The following is an 18599-nucleotide window of genomic DNA, read 5'->3' on the forward strand; positions in this document are numbered from 1 at the left end:
AGCAGAACATTGACATGACTGGTGAGATACCCAGGGACGAGGCCAATGTTATAGGGGAAGTAATGATAGACCAGTTTCTTAAGTGATCTGGGTGGTCAGTGAGATACAGTAAGAACAATGGGGCCCTGGCCTAGTCTCACCCTAAGAGGAAATAATATTGCATCATCTCCCCAATCTGTAACTGTCATTTCTGGTAAATGTGTCTGTTTTGTTAGATACTGTACCCTCAACCCATTATGGTACTTGGCATATGAACCCCTAAAGACATGTTACCGGAGTATTTACATCAAATAAACCAATTGACCGTTTAACTGATTTGTGGAAGCTGCATCAACTGGATTACGTTACAAGCTGGGAAGAAAAATAGTTTTAAGAAATCTCATCACACATACAAAGGCTGTAATAATACCCCCACTTGGGGCATAGTTCTGTGTTTTGAAGAGATCCAGGAAATGGGGAGACATGAACACACAGATGGGGAGAGGTCAGAGGACTTGCTGATACAAATAAATTCCCTTTAGAGGAAGCAGTTGTGAAACGTCCCTCGTTTGTCCCAGATCTCAACAGCTGTGGAAGATCAGAGGACTTCGCTCATCAAAGCTACTGATGTTAAGGGCAGTACAGAATTCCCTTATTGAAATGTCTTACAATGACGGAATAGAGTTTTCCCCCTTCATTTCTAATGACAAGTACTGTAGGTATGCATTCTATCAGCGAGTATGTATAAAATTCATTTGCCCATTTAAAGAAAATTAATTTCAATAAGTCACTGTTGGATACAAGACCACGCTCCCACCCCCTCTGCCCCTCTCCCTCCCTTCCTGCCGGCCTTTCCATAGAGGATGTGAGAGGGGAAGGCTGTCAGTAGAATGGATATGTGCCTTCTCTCCTTTCTCTACTGTCTGACTCTTCATCCCCCTCTCTCGGTGCTGTTCTGGTCCTATGTGTAGGGCTCTCTGTGGTGTTCTGGTCCTATGTGTAGGGCTCTCTGTGGTGTTCTGGTCCTATGTGTAGGGCTCTCTCTGTGCTGTTCTGGTCCTATGTGTAGGGCTCTCTCTGTGGTGTTCTGGTCCTATGTGTAGGGCTCTCTGTTGTGTTCTGGACCTATGTGTAGGGCTCTCTGGTGTTCTGGTCCTATGTGTAGGGCTCTCTGTGGTGTTCTGGCCCTATGTGTAGGGCTCTCTGTGGTGTTCTGGTCCTATGTGTAGGGCTCTCTCTGTGGTGTTCTGGTCCTATGTGTAGGGCTCTCTCTGTGGTGTTCTGGTCCTATGTGTAGGGCTCTCTGTGGTGTTCTGGTCCTATGTGTAGGGCTCTCTCTGTGGTGTTCTGGTCCTATGTGTAGGGCTCTCTGTGGTGTTCTGGTCCTATGTGTAGGGCTCTCTGTGGTGTTCTGGTCCTATGTGTAGGGCTCTCTGTGGTGTTCTGGTCCTATGTGTAGGGCTCTCTGTGGTGTTCTGGTCCTATGTGTAGGGCTCTCTGTGGTGTTCTGGTCCTATGTGTAGGGCTCTCTCGGTGCTGTTCTGGTCCTATGTGTAGGGCTCTCTCTGTGGTGTTCTGGCCCTATGTGTAGGGCTCTCTCTGTGGTGTTCTGGTCCAATGTGTAGGGCTCTCTCTGTGGTGTTCTGGTCCTATGTGTAGGGCTCTCTCTGTGGTGTTCTGGCCCTATGTGTAGGGCTCTCTCTGTGGTGTTCTGGTCCTATTTGTAGGGCTCTCTCTGTGGTGTTCTGGTCCTATGTGTAGGGCTCTCTGTGGTGTTCTGGTCCTATGTGTAGGGCTCTCTGTGGTGTTCTGGTCCTATGTGTAGGGCTCTCTGTGGTGTTCTGGTCCTATGTGTAGGGCTCTCTTTGGTGTTCTGGTCCTATGTGTAGGGCTCTCTCTGTGGTGTTCTGGTCCTATGTGTAGGGCTCTCTCTGTGGTGTTCTGGTCCTATGTGTAGGGCTCTCTCTGTGGTGTTCTGGTCCTATGTGTAGGGCTCTCTCTGTGGTGTTCTGGTCCTATGTGTAGGGCTCTCTGTGGTGTTCTGGACCTATGTGTAGGGCTCTCTCTGTGGTGTTCTGGTCCTATGTGTAGGGCTCTCTCTGTGGTGTTCTGGTCCTATGTGTAGGGCTCTCTCTGTGCTGTTCTGGTCCTATGTGTAGGGCTCTCTGTGGTGTTCTGGTCCTATGTGTAGGGCTCTCTCTGTGGTGTTCTGGTCCTATGTGTAGGGCTCTCTCTGTGGTGTTCTGGTCCTATGTGTAGGGCTCTCTCTGTGGTGTTCTGGTCCTATGTGTAGGGCTCTCTGTGGTGTTCTGGTCCTATGTGTAGGGCTCTCTGGTGTTCTGGTCCTATGTGTAGGGCTCTCTGTGGTGTTCTGGTCCTATGTGTAGGGCTCTCTCGTGGTGTTCTGGTCCTATGTGTAGGGCTCTCTCTGTGGTGTTCTGGTCCTATGTGTAGGGCTCTCTCTGGTGTTCTGGTCCTATGTGTAGGGCTCTCTTGGTGGTGGATGGGTGGACCGCTGAACTTATGGCAGACAGAGACAAGAATGGTGGTGACAAACCTGAAGGTACAGACGTCTACATGTTCATGTTCAAATCACTAACAACCACCACCACAGACTGTACCAGCTGACTCACACCAACACCCACTTCTCACAATAGAGAAAATAATAGAGAGCTTTAATGTGTTTGAGTTGGCTGTAAATGTGCATGCATCAAATTCTCTTACCCTCACCGAATGGAATTGTTTCTGTGTTAGACAAGGGAAGCTTATTCTAAGTGTTTCTCTGACAGCATCTCCAGCTTGCCTATATTTAGACTAGTCATATTTTCCATAGGTTTATTGTGCCGCAGAATTGATGATGTCACGCTTGGTCATATTTAATGCTCATGGCCACCACTGAGACAGATGGTTCTGTTTGTCTAAATGGCACATACACACACACACACACACACACATACACACACATACACACACATACAGTGGGGGAGGGGAGTATTTGATCCCCTGCTGATTTTGTACGTTTGCCCACTTACAAAGAAATGATCAGTCTATAATTTTAAATGGTAGGTTTATATGAACAGTGAGAGACAGAATAGCAACAAATAAATCCAGAAAAACGCATGTCAAAAATGTTATAAAATGATTTCCATTTTAATGAGGGAAATAAGTATTTGACCCTTCTACAAAACATGACTTAGTACTTGGTGGCAAAACCCTTGTTGGCAATCACAGAGATCAGACGTTTCTTGTAGTTGGACACCAGGTTTGCACACATCTCAGGAGGGATTTTGTCCCAATCCTCTTTGCAGATCTTTTCCAAGTCATTAAGTTTTCAAGGCTGACGTTTGGCAACTCGAACCTTCAGCTCCCTCCACAGATTTTCTATGGGATTAAGGTCTGGAGACTGGCTAGGCCACTCCAGGACCTTAATGTGCTTCTTCTTGAGCCACTCCTTTGTTCCCTTGGCCGTGTGTTTTGGGTCATTGTCATGCTGGAATACCCATCCACGACCCATTTTCAATGCCCTGGCTGAGGGAAAGAGGTTCTCACCCAAGATTTGACAGTACATGGCCCCGTCAAATGATGCGGTGAAGTTGTCCTGTCCCCTTGGCAGAAAAACACCCCCAAAGCATAATGTTTCCACCTCCATGTTTGACGGTGGAGATGGTGTTCTTGGGGTCATAGGCAGCATTCCTCCTCCTCCAAACACGGCGAGTTGAGTGACGCCAAAGAGCTCCATTTTGGTCTCATCTAACCACAACACTTTCACCAGTTGTCCTCTGAATCATTCAGATGTTCATTGGCGAACTTCAAACGTGCATGTATATGTATTCTTGAGCAGGGGGACCTTGCGGGCGCTGCAGGATTTCAGTCCTTCACGGCATAGTGTGTTACCAATTGTTTTCTTGGTGACAATGGTCCCAGCTGCCTTGAGATCATTGACAAGATCCTCCCGTGTAGTTCTGGGCTGATTCCTCACCGTTCTCATGATCATTGCAACTCCACGAGGTGAGATCTTGCATGGAGCCCCAGGCCGAGGGAGATTGACAGTTCTTTTGTGTTTCTTCCATTTGCAAATAATCGCACCAAATGTTGTCACTTTCTCACCAAGCTGCTTGGCGATGGTCTTGTAGCCCATTCCAGCCTTGTGTAGGTCTACAATCTTGTCCCTGACATCCTTGGAGAGCTCTTTGGTCTTGGCCATGGTGGAGAGTTTGGAATCTGATTGATTGCTTCTGTGGACAGGTGTCTTTTATACAGGTAACAAACTGAGATTAGGAGCACTCCCTTTAAGAGTGTGCTTCTAATCTCAGCTCGTTACCTGTATAACAGACACCTGGGAGCCAGAAATCTTTCTGGTTGAGAGGGGGTCAAATACTTATTTCCCTCATTAAAATGCAAATAAATTTATAACATTTTTGACATGCGTTTTTCTGGATTTTGTTGTTGTTATTCTGTCTCTCACTGTTAAAATAAACCTACCATTAAAATTATAGACTGATCATTTCTTTATCAGTGGGCAAACGTACAAAATCAGCAGGGGATCAAATACTTTTTTCCCCCACTGTACACACATGCATGCATACATACATACATACATACATACATACATACACACACATTAACACACCGTGCTGCGCCCCATTGACTCATAACTGCTCATGACCACACGCTCATACAAGCAAAACAACAAAACGTATCTTTCCATAAGTACAGACAGACATGTATCCTTTTCATGTGGATCTTGTCACATATATTGTTTGATTGAATATCTGGTGAATTGAGCTTGTTTACATCTGATTGACAGATGCTGCAGCAGCGCTCCGAGGTGTGGCCAGAGGTGTGGAGGGCAGAGAGCTTGGCCTGGGACACTGCCCTGATGTGGGTATTGGGTGTGTTCTGTTGCCCTGAGCATTTGGATAGGTTAGGACAGTACTGCAAAAGGGAATGTCTGAGGACTTCATCCATCCACTCCAGACTCAAGGTATCATGTAATTACAAACACACCTGCTCTCACTAGAAGCAATTGTCATTTCCCATGTGAAATTATATAGACTTGAGGGAGAAATTGATACCATTCCCCAGATCTGTGCCTCGACACAATCTCAGAGCTCTACGGACAATTCTTTCGACCTCACGGCTTGGTTTTTGCTCTGACATGCACTGTCAACTGTGGGACCTTATATAGACAGGTGTGTGCCTTTCCAAATCATATCCAATAAATTGTATTTACCAGAAGTGCACTCTAATCAAGTTGTAGAAACAACAAGGATGATCAGTGGAAACAGGATGCACCTGAGCTCAAATTCTAGTCTCATAGCAAAAGGTCTGTAAATAAGGTTTTCAATAATTTATTTTTAATACATTTGCAAAAATTTATAAAAACCTGTTTTCACTTTGTCATTATAAGGTATTGTGTGTAGATTGATGAGGAACATTTTTTATTTAATCGATTTTAAGGCTGTAATGTAAAACAAATTGGGGGAAAAGTCAAGGGGTCTGAATACTTTCCGAATGCAGTGTATGTACACTTGTTTAATACAGTGAGATTCAGAGAGAGGGTTGAGCATCACAGTTCATTCAAGAGCCCACATTGCTAAGTGGAGTTTGTATTGTGTAGGAGAAAAGTGTCTGGGTGGATGTATTGTGTAGGAGAAAAGTGTCTGGGTGGATGTATTGTGTAAGAGAAGTGTCTAGGTGGATGTATTGTGTAAGAGAAAAGTGTCTGGGTGGATGCACAAGCCCCTGGAGGTTGAGCTGACAGACTGGCAGAGAGACCAGGAACCAGACGCTGACCATGAGGGCTTTTACCGCACCAGCCTGCCAACCATCACACAGGTTAACAAACATACAATCTACATTTAGGCTGCTTTAAAATGGTCACTATATAAAATGTTTGCAATGTGGTTGTGGTAAATGTTATTTTAATGCACGTACTTGAGTTGCGTTGGTGATATGTTGTGGAGGGTTTTGAGGCCTGTTAGTTGTTGTGATGTTCTGTTTGTGTCGTTGTTGTGTTAGATACTGGAGGGGAATGCGCATGTGGCTCTGATGATCAGTTAATCACTTTGGGATCAGACCACACAGGTGGGGCTCTATGAGATGGAGAACCTCCTCAATAGGTGGGTCTGTTTTTTGTATGAGTATGTGCCTACTGTGGCTGTGTGTTTATGAGAATGGGACAAAGAATTTGTGATACTTTTCCTATAACCTATATATTTGCTTGTGCATGTAATCACTGGATTCGCTTTCTCTCTACATCAGTCTCCATGTCCAAGTCTCTCATTTCGTCTCCCTCTGTTTCCAGTTTCCGGGAGGCGCTTATTGAATTTGGGTTGGAGCATCGCTGGGATCAAAGCACAAATAACAAGGGTCACCTCTATCTACTGGCCTCTATAAGTGACTGCATCATCCTCCATCAACCCCTGGCTGCTCTGAACTGGATTGTGAGGATGGCCTGCCGTCTGGCGATAGGCCAACTACTGCTGGAGCTCCAGCCCTTCCTGCAGGGACTCCTGTCTCGCTCCTGACTGGCCCAGGGATACATCACGCTCACTTCGAAGTTATGTGGCGTCCTGGAGCGCCATATTGAGATGTATAGTTGTGTTCGCCCACCCTGCCAGCAGACCAGTATCTTTGACAATCATATTAGTCTGTAGCTGACTTATATCAGTGTCCTGAGTAGAGGTCGACTGATTATGATTTTTCAATGCTGATACCGGTTATTGGAGGACCAAAAAAAGCCGATACCGATTAATCGGCCAATTTTAATTTAATTTTTTTATTTGTAGTAATGACAATTACAACAATACTGAATGAACACTTATTTTAACTTAATATAATACATCAATAAAATCAATTCAGCCTCAAATAAATAATGAAACATGTTCAATTTGGTTTAAATAATGCAAAAACAAAGTGTTGGAGAAGAAAGTAATAGTGCAATGTAAGAAAGCTAACGTTTAAGTGCCTTGCTCAGAACATGGGAACATATGAAAGCTGGTGGTTCCTTTTAACATGAGTCTTCAATATTCCCAGGTAAGAAGTTTTAGGTTGTAGTTCTTATAGAAATTATAGGACTATTTCTCTCTCTACGATTTGTATTTCATATACCTTTGACTATTGGATGTTCTTATTTATTCTTATTTTTTATTTTAGTCATTTAGCAGACGCTCTTATCCAGAGCGACTTACAGTAGAGAATTCATACATTTATTTTTTTCCCCGTACTGGTCCCCCGTGGGAATTGAACCCACAACCCTGGCGTTGCAAACACCATGCTCTACCAACTGAGCCACACGGGCTCTTATAGGTGCTTTAGTATTGCCAGTGTAACAGTATAGCTTCCGTCCCTCTCCTCGCTCCTACCTGGGCTCGAACCAGGAACACATCGACAACAGCCACCCTCGAAGCAGCGTTACCCATGTAGAGCAAGGGGAACAACTACTCCAAGTCTCAGAGCGAGTGACGTTTGAAATGCTATTAGCGCGCACCCGTTAACTAGCTAGCCATTTCACATCGGTTACACCAGCCTAATCTTGGGAGTTGATAGGCTTGAAGTCATAAACAGCGCAATGCATTGCGAAGAGCTGCTTGCAAAACGCACGAAAGTGCTGTTTGAATGAATGCTTACGAGCGTGCTGGTGCCTACCACCGCTCAGTCAGACTGCTCTATCAAATCATAGACTTAATTATAATATAATAAACACAAAGAAATGCGAGCCTTAGGTCATTAATATGGCCGAATCCGGAAACTATCATCTCGAAAACGTTTATTTTTTCAGTGAAATACGGAACAGTTCCGTATTTTATCTAACGGGTGTCATCCCTAAGTCTAAAAATTCCTGTTACATTGCATAACCTTCAATGGTATGTCATAATTATGTAAAATCCTGGCAAATTAGTTCGCAACGAGCCAGGCAATGAACGCAAGAGCAGTGACACAATTTCATGTTAGCAGGCAATATTAACTAAATATTCAGGTTTAAAAATATATACTTGTGTATTGATTTTAAAGAAAGGCATTGATTTTTATGGTTAGGTACATTGGTGCAATGACAGGGCTTTTTTTGCAAATGCGCTTGTTAAATCCTCACCCGTTTGTCGAAGTAGGCTGTGATTCGATGAGAAATTAACAGGTACCGCATCGATTATATGCAACACAGGACACGTTAGATAACTACACATGGTTGATATTACTAGTTTAACTAGTGATTATGTTAAGATTGATAGTTTTTTATAAGATAAGTTTAATGCTAGCTAGCAACTTACCTTGGCTTCTTGCTGCCCTCGCATAACAGGTAGTCAACCTGCCATGCAGGCTCCTCGTGGAGTGCAATGTAAGGCAGGTGGTTAGAGCGTTGGACTAGTAACCAGAAGGTTGCAAAAATGAATCCCCCCTGAACAAGGCAGTTAACCCCCGTTCCTAGGCTCTCATTGAAAATAAGAATGTGTTCTTAATCTGACTTGCCTAATTAAATAAAGGTGTAAAAAAAAAAAAGTTTTTTAAACGGTGGCCAAAAATACCGATTTGTTATGAAAACTTTAAATCGGCCCTAATTAATTGGTCGACCTCTAGTCCTGAGTAGCGTTTGCAGCCAGTGGCTGATTGTGGTGGAGTATGTGAGGGTGTTGATGCAGAAGAGGCTGGTGTGTCAGAATGCAGAGGAGCGACGCCAGCTGGCCCAGAGAATGGCACTGGATGCCCAGTATCTAAGGGATCTCTTCCGGGGCCTGGTTGTGAGGATACACTTGAGTTTAGCCACAGCCAGTGACACCCAATCCAGTGGGAAACTCTGCCCAGCTCTGCTCTCTTCTCTATCCCACAGACTACACACCCAACTCACAGCCGGTCCACACCATACCCAACATACACCTCAAACCACACCCTCCTTCGTTTTAATTCACGGCACCATTTTATGTACAGTTTCTATTTTCACATAAATACAAACATACACTACCAGTCAAAAGTTTGGACACACCAACTCATTCAAGGGTTTTTCTTTATTTTTACTATTTTATACATTGTAGAATAATAGTGAAGACAAACTATGAAATAACACACATTTGCACCCTTTAAATGTGGTAACCAAAAAAGTGTTAAAATATATTTTGATTTATATTTGAGATTCTTCAAATAGCCACCCTTTGCCTTGATGACAGTTTTGCACACTCTTGGCATCCATCTTCTCTGACACCCTGGTGCCTATTCCTAGCATGCCATTCTGTCTGCCTACTGCCATCTGTGCATTTGCACCCTTTAAATTCATTAATCACACACACACACAAGCTTGTGGTTTATAAGTTATATAAACTTGAAATGAACAATAATACAATTCAAATGTGTGGAATTCATGACTGCTTTATTGGAATAATATGTTGATGAATCTGATAACTTTAAGTGTTTGATCACTGCCAGAAAGAAATACAGGTAACCAAAATAAATACTTAATTAAATGGGGGATACAAAGTATATTGAAAGCAGGTTCTTCAACACAGTTGTTGTTTCTGAGTTAATTAAGCAATTAACATCCCATCATGCTTAAGGTAATTTATAAAAATGCCAAGTTGTGCATTATTTTGCCTACCAGGGCTAGAAGAGATCTCATTGAATTGACTTTGAAAAAGGGGTCCCAAAGGTACATAGGAGACAGTGTTTTCCACCACCATCAACAAAACACCCAATTATGGAATTTTTCATGGAAGAATGGTGTCGCATCCCTCCAATAGAGTTCCAGACACTTGAAGAATCTATGCCAAGGCGCATTGAAGCTGTTCTAGTAGCCCAACGCCCTATTAAAGAGAAAGGAAAGGAGGATACCTAGTCAGTTGTACAACTGAATGCATTCAACTGAAATTAAGACACTATGTTGGTGTTTTATTTATTTTGGCATTTCCTTGGAGCAGTTATCTCGATAGTTAACAACAGCTAACTAAGCATTAATGTCATTGTTGCCTTTCCACCGGCACTGTACTGTAGATAGCCTAAATACTCTACATCTGCAACGTTGGAAAGATGGGATTCCCCGATATTAAACAGTAGCCATGTAATTGCGACAACGTTAAAACATATTCTAAGAATAGCATAATTGACAAATAACTTGCTGTGCATAGATCTCCCCTGAAACATGAATATTTGAGGCTTATATGTAAACATGTCTAGTGAGAGACCTTGCTCTGAAGTAGCCTACCTTATCCATTTGATTCCTGATTCATTGAGTGAGGGAATCATTTTATAAAGACAAAAGTATTTGGTTGTAATGTTGCACTATTTTATATCAAGTGTGTCAACCATCCTCCAGGATAGCTCCTGGTGTGCAGGCTTTTGTTCCAGCCCTGGTCTAACCACATTGTAGCCTGAACATCAGCTGCTTAACAGGACCTTGATAAGCAGATTTGGGTGTTTCAGGGCTGGATCCTGATAGAGGGTTGACAACATCTGACTAACAGTGCAGCTCTACTTTGTGTGTGGGGTGGGGTTAAGTGCCTTGATCAAGAGCACAACGTCAGGAGATGGTAGGTCTACATGGGATCAGACACTGCAGCCTTCCAGTGTCAATACGTCTTAATATTTCATGTAGGGTATAATAATGGTTGAAAGTCATGGAGAAGTAATTGAAAATGTTTATGAACCCCTTAACAGTGAATAACTAGAGGTCTCTATAGCATAATGTCATTTTAGAATTTCTGTAAATATAGTCTTTAATGGACTGACTTGGAAAAAGACAGCTCCTTCACTTCTTTCATCCAAAATCAAGCACTGACTACAACCAGTTAGCAAGTTGAAAATGTCAGTATGTGTTCACACTCCGATTACAAGGGGTTAATGCCGCATTTTCCGACTTGGAATTCCAAGTCGGAAACTCGGGTATCTTTCTTGAGCTCCGACCTGAAGATCACTGATGTCATGATTTGATCTCGTTTTTGTCCGAGTTCCCAGTTGTCTTGAAAGCACCATATTTTGACACCAGTGTATGACTTGGGGGATGACGTCAGGTGACATTTCTAGGGAAAACATGTCTGCCCCAGTTGAGGCAATGCTGTCATAATCCAATTTTGTAGGGATTGGTGTAAAAACATTTCTTCTGGAATACAATAGATACAGCATGTAAATATGCTATTTCTGTTTGTTATTTGTAATAAAATAGCAAAAATGTATAAAAAAACAGTTTTTGCTTTTTCATTATGGGGTATTGTGTTTAGACTGATGAGGGGGAAAAAATTATTTTATCAATTTCAGAATAAGACTGTAACGTAACAAAATGTGGAAAAAGAGAAGGGGTCTGAATACTTTCCGAATGCACTGTAGATATGCAAGCTAGCTGACCCCGTTTTGTTGGTATATCATTTCATGTTAATGTACTGCACTATGCAACGCACTAGCTACCAAAGTTTTCTGTCTTTGTCAATCACTTCAAGTCATGTTGCTAGCTATAGTTCAATTACGGGGAGTTAATCTAAATGTGTGATATCCATGATCACCTGTTTATTTCTCAGGACCTGTTAAGCTGATATGCTGCACAATCACAATAGTGTGAGTATGTGACCTGGCAGGAATCATCCAATACAGCTTGTACAATAGATGGCACACTATTCTGTGAGTTGTGGAAGCTGTCTTGTTTCTTACCCTGTACGTAAACCAGAATCTGTCTATCTCATAGAATGAGAAGTACTACTAGGGTATTAGTGCTGCTGTGAGCAGAGTGGAGGCATGGGGGGAGAAAGTCATAATTCTGGACATTGGCACTGGAACAGGACTGCTTTCTAAGATGGCTGTCACAGCTGGTGCTGGCTATTGCCATGCTGTGGAGGTGAGAATCGTTGCCTAATCTATCAGTGCATTGACAGTTCACCGTCAATTAAAGGGAAAGGTGTTCTCTGACTGTTTGTCTGTCTGATCCAATAGGTTTTCAAGCCCATGGCAGATGCTGCTCTCCGAACGGTGAAGATAAATGGCTTCTCCGACAATTTCAAGATCATCAATACACAAGTGACAGTTCGACCAAGTAAGTAAAACACATTGTACGCACAGTCCTGTAATTTGTAGTCTACAGTTGTTTTGGTTAAAACTTTACTTTTCAAATTGCTTAATGGTAAATCGTTAATGTGACAAATTCTCTGTGACCTGAAATACAGTATTTCTGTATTGCACAGACATTGCAGTTACGTCCATTTTGCAGCACTGTTTTTTTTTTTCTTCGTCTGCAGTGAAACTTTTCAACCTGATCCAACTGTATTTTACCATCAGAATGTTAGATGAATGTGTTGTCACTGCAGATGGAGACATGCAGACTCGAGCCAACGTCCTCATCACAGAGCTGTTTGACACAGAACTGATTGGAGAGGGAGCCTTACCCAGCTATGAACACACTCATTTGGCTCCCGAGTGGCGCAGCGTTCTAAGGCATTGCATCTCAGTGCTAGAGGCACAGATTCTGGTTCGATTCCAGGCTGTATCACAACCGGACATAATTGGGGGAGTCCCATAGGGCGGCGCACAATTGGCCCAGCGTCGTCCGGGTTAGGTCGTCATTGTAAATACGTTTTTTTCTTAACCGACTTGCCTAGTTAAATAAAGGTTAAAAACAAATAACATTTTAAATTTGGTCCAGGTAAGTGTGTTTATGTGTAAGAGGCAGATATGTATTTCTCCTGCAGGAGGGCTGTGAGGCTGTGCCCACTAGTTCCATGGTGTATACCCAGCTGGTGGAGTCAGAGCAGTTTGTCATGCTCTTATTTGTATGTTTACATGCATATTATTATGTGAAATTATTCCAACACAGCCACACAATAAGTTATCTGTCTGTATCCATCCAGGTGTTCAGTTTGAACTCTGCAATGTTGGAGCAGGTCTTTGAACAAGTGAGTGGAATCATGTAAATAAAGCATTCACTTAGTTTAAATATATTAGCAAACCCTCAATGACCACAGGGTTGCTAGTTGCTAAGACGTGTATCTCTGTAGTTGCTGGATGCCAACTGCATAAGGTGAGTTTTTCGAGCTGAGAGACTATGGCCAGAGTTTACCCATGATGTTGCACAACGATTTAAGTCAAGTCATCGTTTTAGTCAAAGTATGATATATTTGGACAGGAAGTGACACATGAAGTGACAAACCCGAGCTGCCCACTTTGTGCAAATCTGTGTGAATGTGTTGTCTTTTCCTATGATATGATGTACAAATTATTTTCAGGCTACGTTTTGTTTCAGGGCTGGGTTTTAATTAAATGTTACCACTCACCAGCATGGCATTGTTCATTAATCAGAACCAGCTACAAAGTTATTCCTCTTCGCGACTGATTGGAGCTGAACCAGTGTTTCCAACTCATTTTCAGGGTAAGTTGCTAGAGGCAGGTTGATTTGTTACTAAATGACGTTGTGATGTCATTGCATGATAACGTAAAACTGCGTAATTACGTAGAATACACAATAACGTTGCTCAAATTGACTGGCCATCTCGGCCAAAAATATGATTTGACATTTGTTCAGGTACAGACTCCCACTCTTCTCTGTACTTCTGGCTGTACAGTTTTGATTGAGACATGTTGTAAGTTCTGTTCAAGATCAAAAATTCGTGACCAACTATATTCATTGGGTTTGGCTCGTCGAACCCGGACTACTGCTACTGCAGTCAGTCAACAATGATTTGCAATTTGCTGAAATTGCTGCTGCTAGTGCACGAGCTGAGCGCCTGCTGCTGACATCACTCACAATGCACTTTTGCAGCCAGGCACGTGTGTTGTGACTAGTGTGTGACAGAGAAAATCGTAAAAAAAGATATACCTGAACCATTTTATAAATGGTATAATTGAGTGATATGATAGCACTTTCCAAATTGACCACTAAAGTTTTGTGTCACTAAACGCTCCACTGCTCAAATCAAATTTTATTGGTCACATACACATATTTAGCAGATGCTCTTTCGGGTGTAATGAAATGTTTGTGTTCCAAGGTCCAACAGTGCAGTAGTATCTAACAATTCACAACAATACACACAAATCTAAAAGTAAAGAATGGAATTAAGAAATATATAAATATTAGGAAGAGCAATGTCTGAGTGGCATTGACTAAAATACAGTATATACATATGAAATGAGTAAAACAGTATGTAAACATTATTAGTGACTAGTGTTCCATTTAAAGTGACCAGTGATTCCATTTCTATGTATATAGGGCAGCAGCCTCTAAGGTGTAGGGTTGAGTAACCGGATAGTAGCCGGCTAGTGACGGCAATTTAACAGTCTGATGGCCTTGAGATAGAAGCTGTTTTTCAGTCTCTCGGTCCCCGCTTTGATGCACCTGTACAAACCTTGCCTTCTGGATGATAGCGGGGTGAACAGGCCGTGGCTCAAGTGGTTGATGTCTTTGATCTTTTTGGCCATCTTGTGACATCAGGTGATGTAGATGTCCTGGAGGGTAGGCAGTGTGCCCCCGGTGATGCGTTGCACAGACCGCATCACCCTCTGGAGAGCCCTGCGGTTGCGACGGTGCAGTTGCCGTACCAGGCGGTGATACAGCCCGACAGGATGTTCTCCATTATACATACGTTTGTGAGGGTCTTAGGGGCCAAGCCACATTTCTTCAGCTTACTGAGGTTGAAGAGGCGCTGTTGCGCCTTCACCACACTGTCTGTGTGGGTGGACCATTTCAGATTGTAAGTAATGTGTACGCCGAGGAACTTGAAACTTTTCACTTTCTCTACTGCGGTCCCATTGATGTGAATAGGGGCATGCTCTCTCTGTTGTCTCCTTAAGTCCACGATCAGCTCATTCGTTTTGTTGACGTTGAGGGAGAGGTTGTTTTCCTGGTACCAATCTTGGAGGGTACTATTGTGTTGAAGGCTGAGCAATAGTCAATGAACAGCATTCTTACATACAGTTGGAGTCATTAAAACTCGTTTTTCAACCACTCCACAAATGTATTGTTAACAAACTATAGTTTTGGCAAGTCGGTTAGGACATCTACTTTGTGCATGACACAAGGCATTTTTCCAACAATTGTTTACAGACAGATTATTTCACTTATAATTCACTATCACAATTCCAGTGGGTCAGAAGTTTACATACACTAAGTTGACTGTGCCTTTAAACAACTTGGAAAATTGCAGAAAGTGATGTCATGGCTTTAGAAGCTTCTGATAAGCTAATTGACATCAGTTGAGTCAATTGGAGGTGTACCTGTGGATGTATTTCAAGGCCTACCTTCAAACTCAGTGGCTCTTTGCTTGACATCATGGGAAAATCAAAAGAAATCAGCCAAGACTTCAGAAAACAAATTGTAGACCTCCACAAGTCTGGTTCATCCTTGGGAGCAATTTCCAAACGCCTGAAGGTACCACATGCATCTGTACAAACAATAGTACGCAAGTATAAACACCATGGGACTACGCAGCCGTCATACCGCTCAGGAAGGAGACGCGTTCTGTCTCCTAGAGATGAATGAACTTTGGCGTCGAAAAGTGCAAATCAATCCCAGAACAACAGCAAAGCACCTTGAGGAAACGGGTATAAAATTATCTATATCCACATTAAAACGAGTCCTATATCGACATAACCTGAAAGGCTGCTCAGCAAGGAGGAAGCCACTGCTCCAAAACCGCCATAAAAAAGCCAGACTACAGTTTGCAACTGCACATGGAGAAATGTTCTCTCGTCTGATGAAACAAAAATAGAACTGTTTGGCCATAATGATCATCGTTATGTTTGGAGAAAAAGGGGAGGCTTGCAAGCCGAAGAACACCATCCCAACCGTGAAGCACGGGGGTGGCAGCATCATGTTATGGGGGTGCTTTGAGTTTACTCCTCTGTCCCCAACACTTGGTGTCTTATCAGCATGACAGATGGACTGCATTCGGAAAGTATTGTGACCCCTTGACTTTTTCCACATTTTGTTAGGTTACAGCCTTATTCTAAAATTGATTAAATGTAATGTTTTCCTCATCAATCTACACACAATACCCCATAATGACAAAGCGAAAACAGGTTTTAAGAATACCTTATCTACATAAGTATTCAGACCCTTTGCTATGAGACTCGAAATTGAGCTCCGGTGCATACGGTTTCCATTGATCATCCTTGAGAGGTTTCAACACTTGTGATAAATTCAACTGATTGGACATGATTTGGAAAGGCACACACCTGTCTATATAAAGAATATCTAGTTAACAGAAGAAAAGAAAGAGAAAATCAGGACAGAAGAAAAAGGATATCAAAGTGAAACAGTTCTCTAAAGACACAGGAGACAATAATACAAGAAACAACACTTCTGTAGCTTGTCAACTATGTGTCTGTCTATCCCTGTTCTCTCCTCTCTGCACAGGCCATACAAACGCTTCACACCGCGTGGCCGCTGCCACTCTAACCTGGTGGTCCCAGCGCGCACGACCCACGTGGAGTTCCAGGTCTCCGGCAGCCTCTGGAACTGCCGGTCTGCAGCCAACAAGGCTGAGTTCATCTCAGCCTATGCTACCCTCCAGTCCCTAGACTTCCTGGCGCTGACGGAAACATGGATTACCACAGATAACACTGCTACTCCTACTGCTCTCTCTTCGTCTGCCCACGTGTTCTCGCATACCCCTAGAGCATCGAGCCAGCGGGGTGGTGGCACTGGAATCCTCATCTCTCCCGAGTGGACATTCTCTCTTTCTCCCCTGACCCATCTGTCTATCTCCTCATTTGAATTCCATGCTGTCACAGTTACCAGCCCTTTCAAGCTTAACATCCTTATCATTTATCGCCCTCCAGGTTCCCTTGGAGAGTTCATCAATGAGCTTGACGCCTTGATAAGTTCCTTTCCTGAGGATGGCTCACCTCTCACAGTTCTGGGTGACTTTAACCTCCCCACGTCTACCTTTGACTCATTCCTCTCTGCCTCCTTCTTTCCACTCCTCTCCTCTTTTGACCTCACCCTCTCACCTTCCCCCCCTACTCACAAGGCAGGCAATACGCTTGACCTCATCTTTACTAGATGCTGTTCTTCCACTAATCTCATTGCAACTCCCCTCCAAATCTCCGACCACTACCTTGTATCCTTTTCCCTCTTGCTCTCATCCAACACTTCTCACTCTGCCCCTACTCGGATGGTATTGCGCCGTCCCAACCTTCGCTCTCTCTCTCCCGCTACTCTCTCCTCTTCCATCCTATCATCTCTTCCCTCTGCTCAAACCTTCTCCAACCTATCTCCTGATTCTGCCTCCTCAACCCTCCTCTCCTCCCTTTCTGCATCCTTTGATTTTCTCTGTCCCCTATCCTCCAGGCCGGCTCGGTCCTCCCCTCCTGCTCCGTGGCTCGACGACTCACTACGAGCTCACAGAACAAGGCTCCGGGCAGCCGAGCGGAAATGGAGGAAAACTCGCCTCCCTGCGGACCTGGCATCCTTTCACTCACTCCTCTCTACATTCTCCTCTTCTGTCTCTGCTGCTAAAGCCACTTTCTACCACTCTAAATTCCAAGCATCTGCCTCTAACCCTAGGAAGCTCTTTGCTACCTTCTCCTCCCTCCTGAATCCTCCTCCCCCTCCCCCCCCCCCCTCCTCCCTCTCTGCGGATGACTTCGTCAACCATTTTGGAAAGAAGGTTGACGATATCCGATCCTCGTTTGCTAAGTCAAACGACACCGCTGGTCCTGCTCACACTGCCCTACCCTGTGCTTTGACCTCTTTCTCCCCTCTCTCTCCAGATGAAATCTCGCGTCTTGTGACGGCCGGCCGCCCAACAACCTGCCCACTTGACCCTATCCCCTCCTCTCTTCTCCAGACCATTTCCGGAGACCTTCTCCCCTTCCTCACCTCGCTCATCAACTCATCCTTGACCGCTGGCTACGTCCCTTGCGTCTTCAAGAGAGCGAGAGTTGCACCCCTTCTGAAAAAAACCTACACTCGATCCCTCCGATGTCAACAACTACAGACCAGTATCCCTTCTTTCTTTTCTCTCCAAAACTCTTGAACGTGCCGTCCTTGGCCAGCTCTCCTGCTATCTCTCTCAGAATGACCTTCTTGATCCTAATCAGTCAGGTTAAGACTGGGCATTCAACTGAGACTGCTCTTCTCTGTGTCACGGAGGCTCTCCGCACTGCTAAAGCTAACTCTCTCTCCTCTGCTCTCATCCTTCTAGACCTATCTGCTGCCTTTGATACTGTGAACCATCAGATCCTCCTCTCCACCCTCTCCGAGTTGGGCATCTCCAGCGCGGCCCACGCTTGGATTGCGTCCTACCTGACAGGTCGCTCCTACCCGGTGGCGTGGCGAGAATCTGTCTCCGCACCATGCGCTCTCACCACTGGTGTCCCCCAGGGCTCTGTTCTAGGCCCTCTCCTATTCTCGCTATACACCAAGTAAGTTCAAGTTCAAGTAACAGACACATCTCAACATCAACTGTTCAGAGGAGACTGTGTGAATCAGGCCTTCATGGTTGAATTGCTGCAAAGAAACCACTACTAAAGGACACCAATAAGAAAGAGACTTGCTTGGACCAAGAAACACGAGCAATGGACATTAAACAGGTGGAAATCTGTCCTTTGGTCTGATGAGTCCAAATTGGAGATTTTTGGTTACAACCGCCGTGTCTTTGTGAGACGCAGAGTGGGTGAACGGATGATCTCCGCATGTGCAGTTCCATCGTGAAGTA

Source organism: Salmo salar, chromosome 10 (genome assembly GCF_965601325.2).
Source record: "Salmo salar chromosome 10, fSalSal1, whole genome shotgun sequence".
Lineage (NCBI taxonomy): Eukaryota > Metazoa > Chordata > Actinopteri > Salmoniformes > Salmonidae > Salmo > Salmo salar.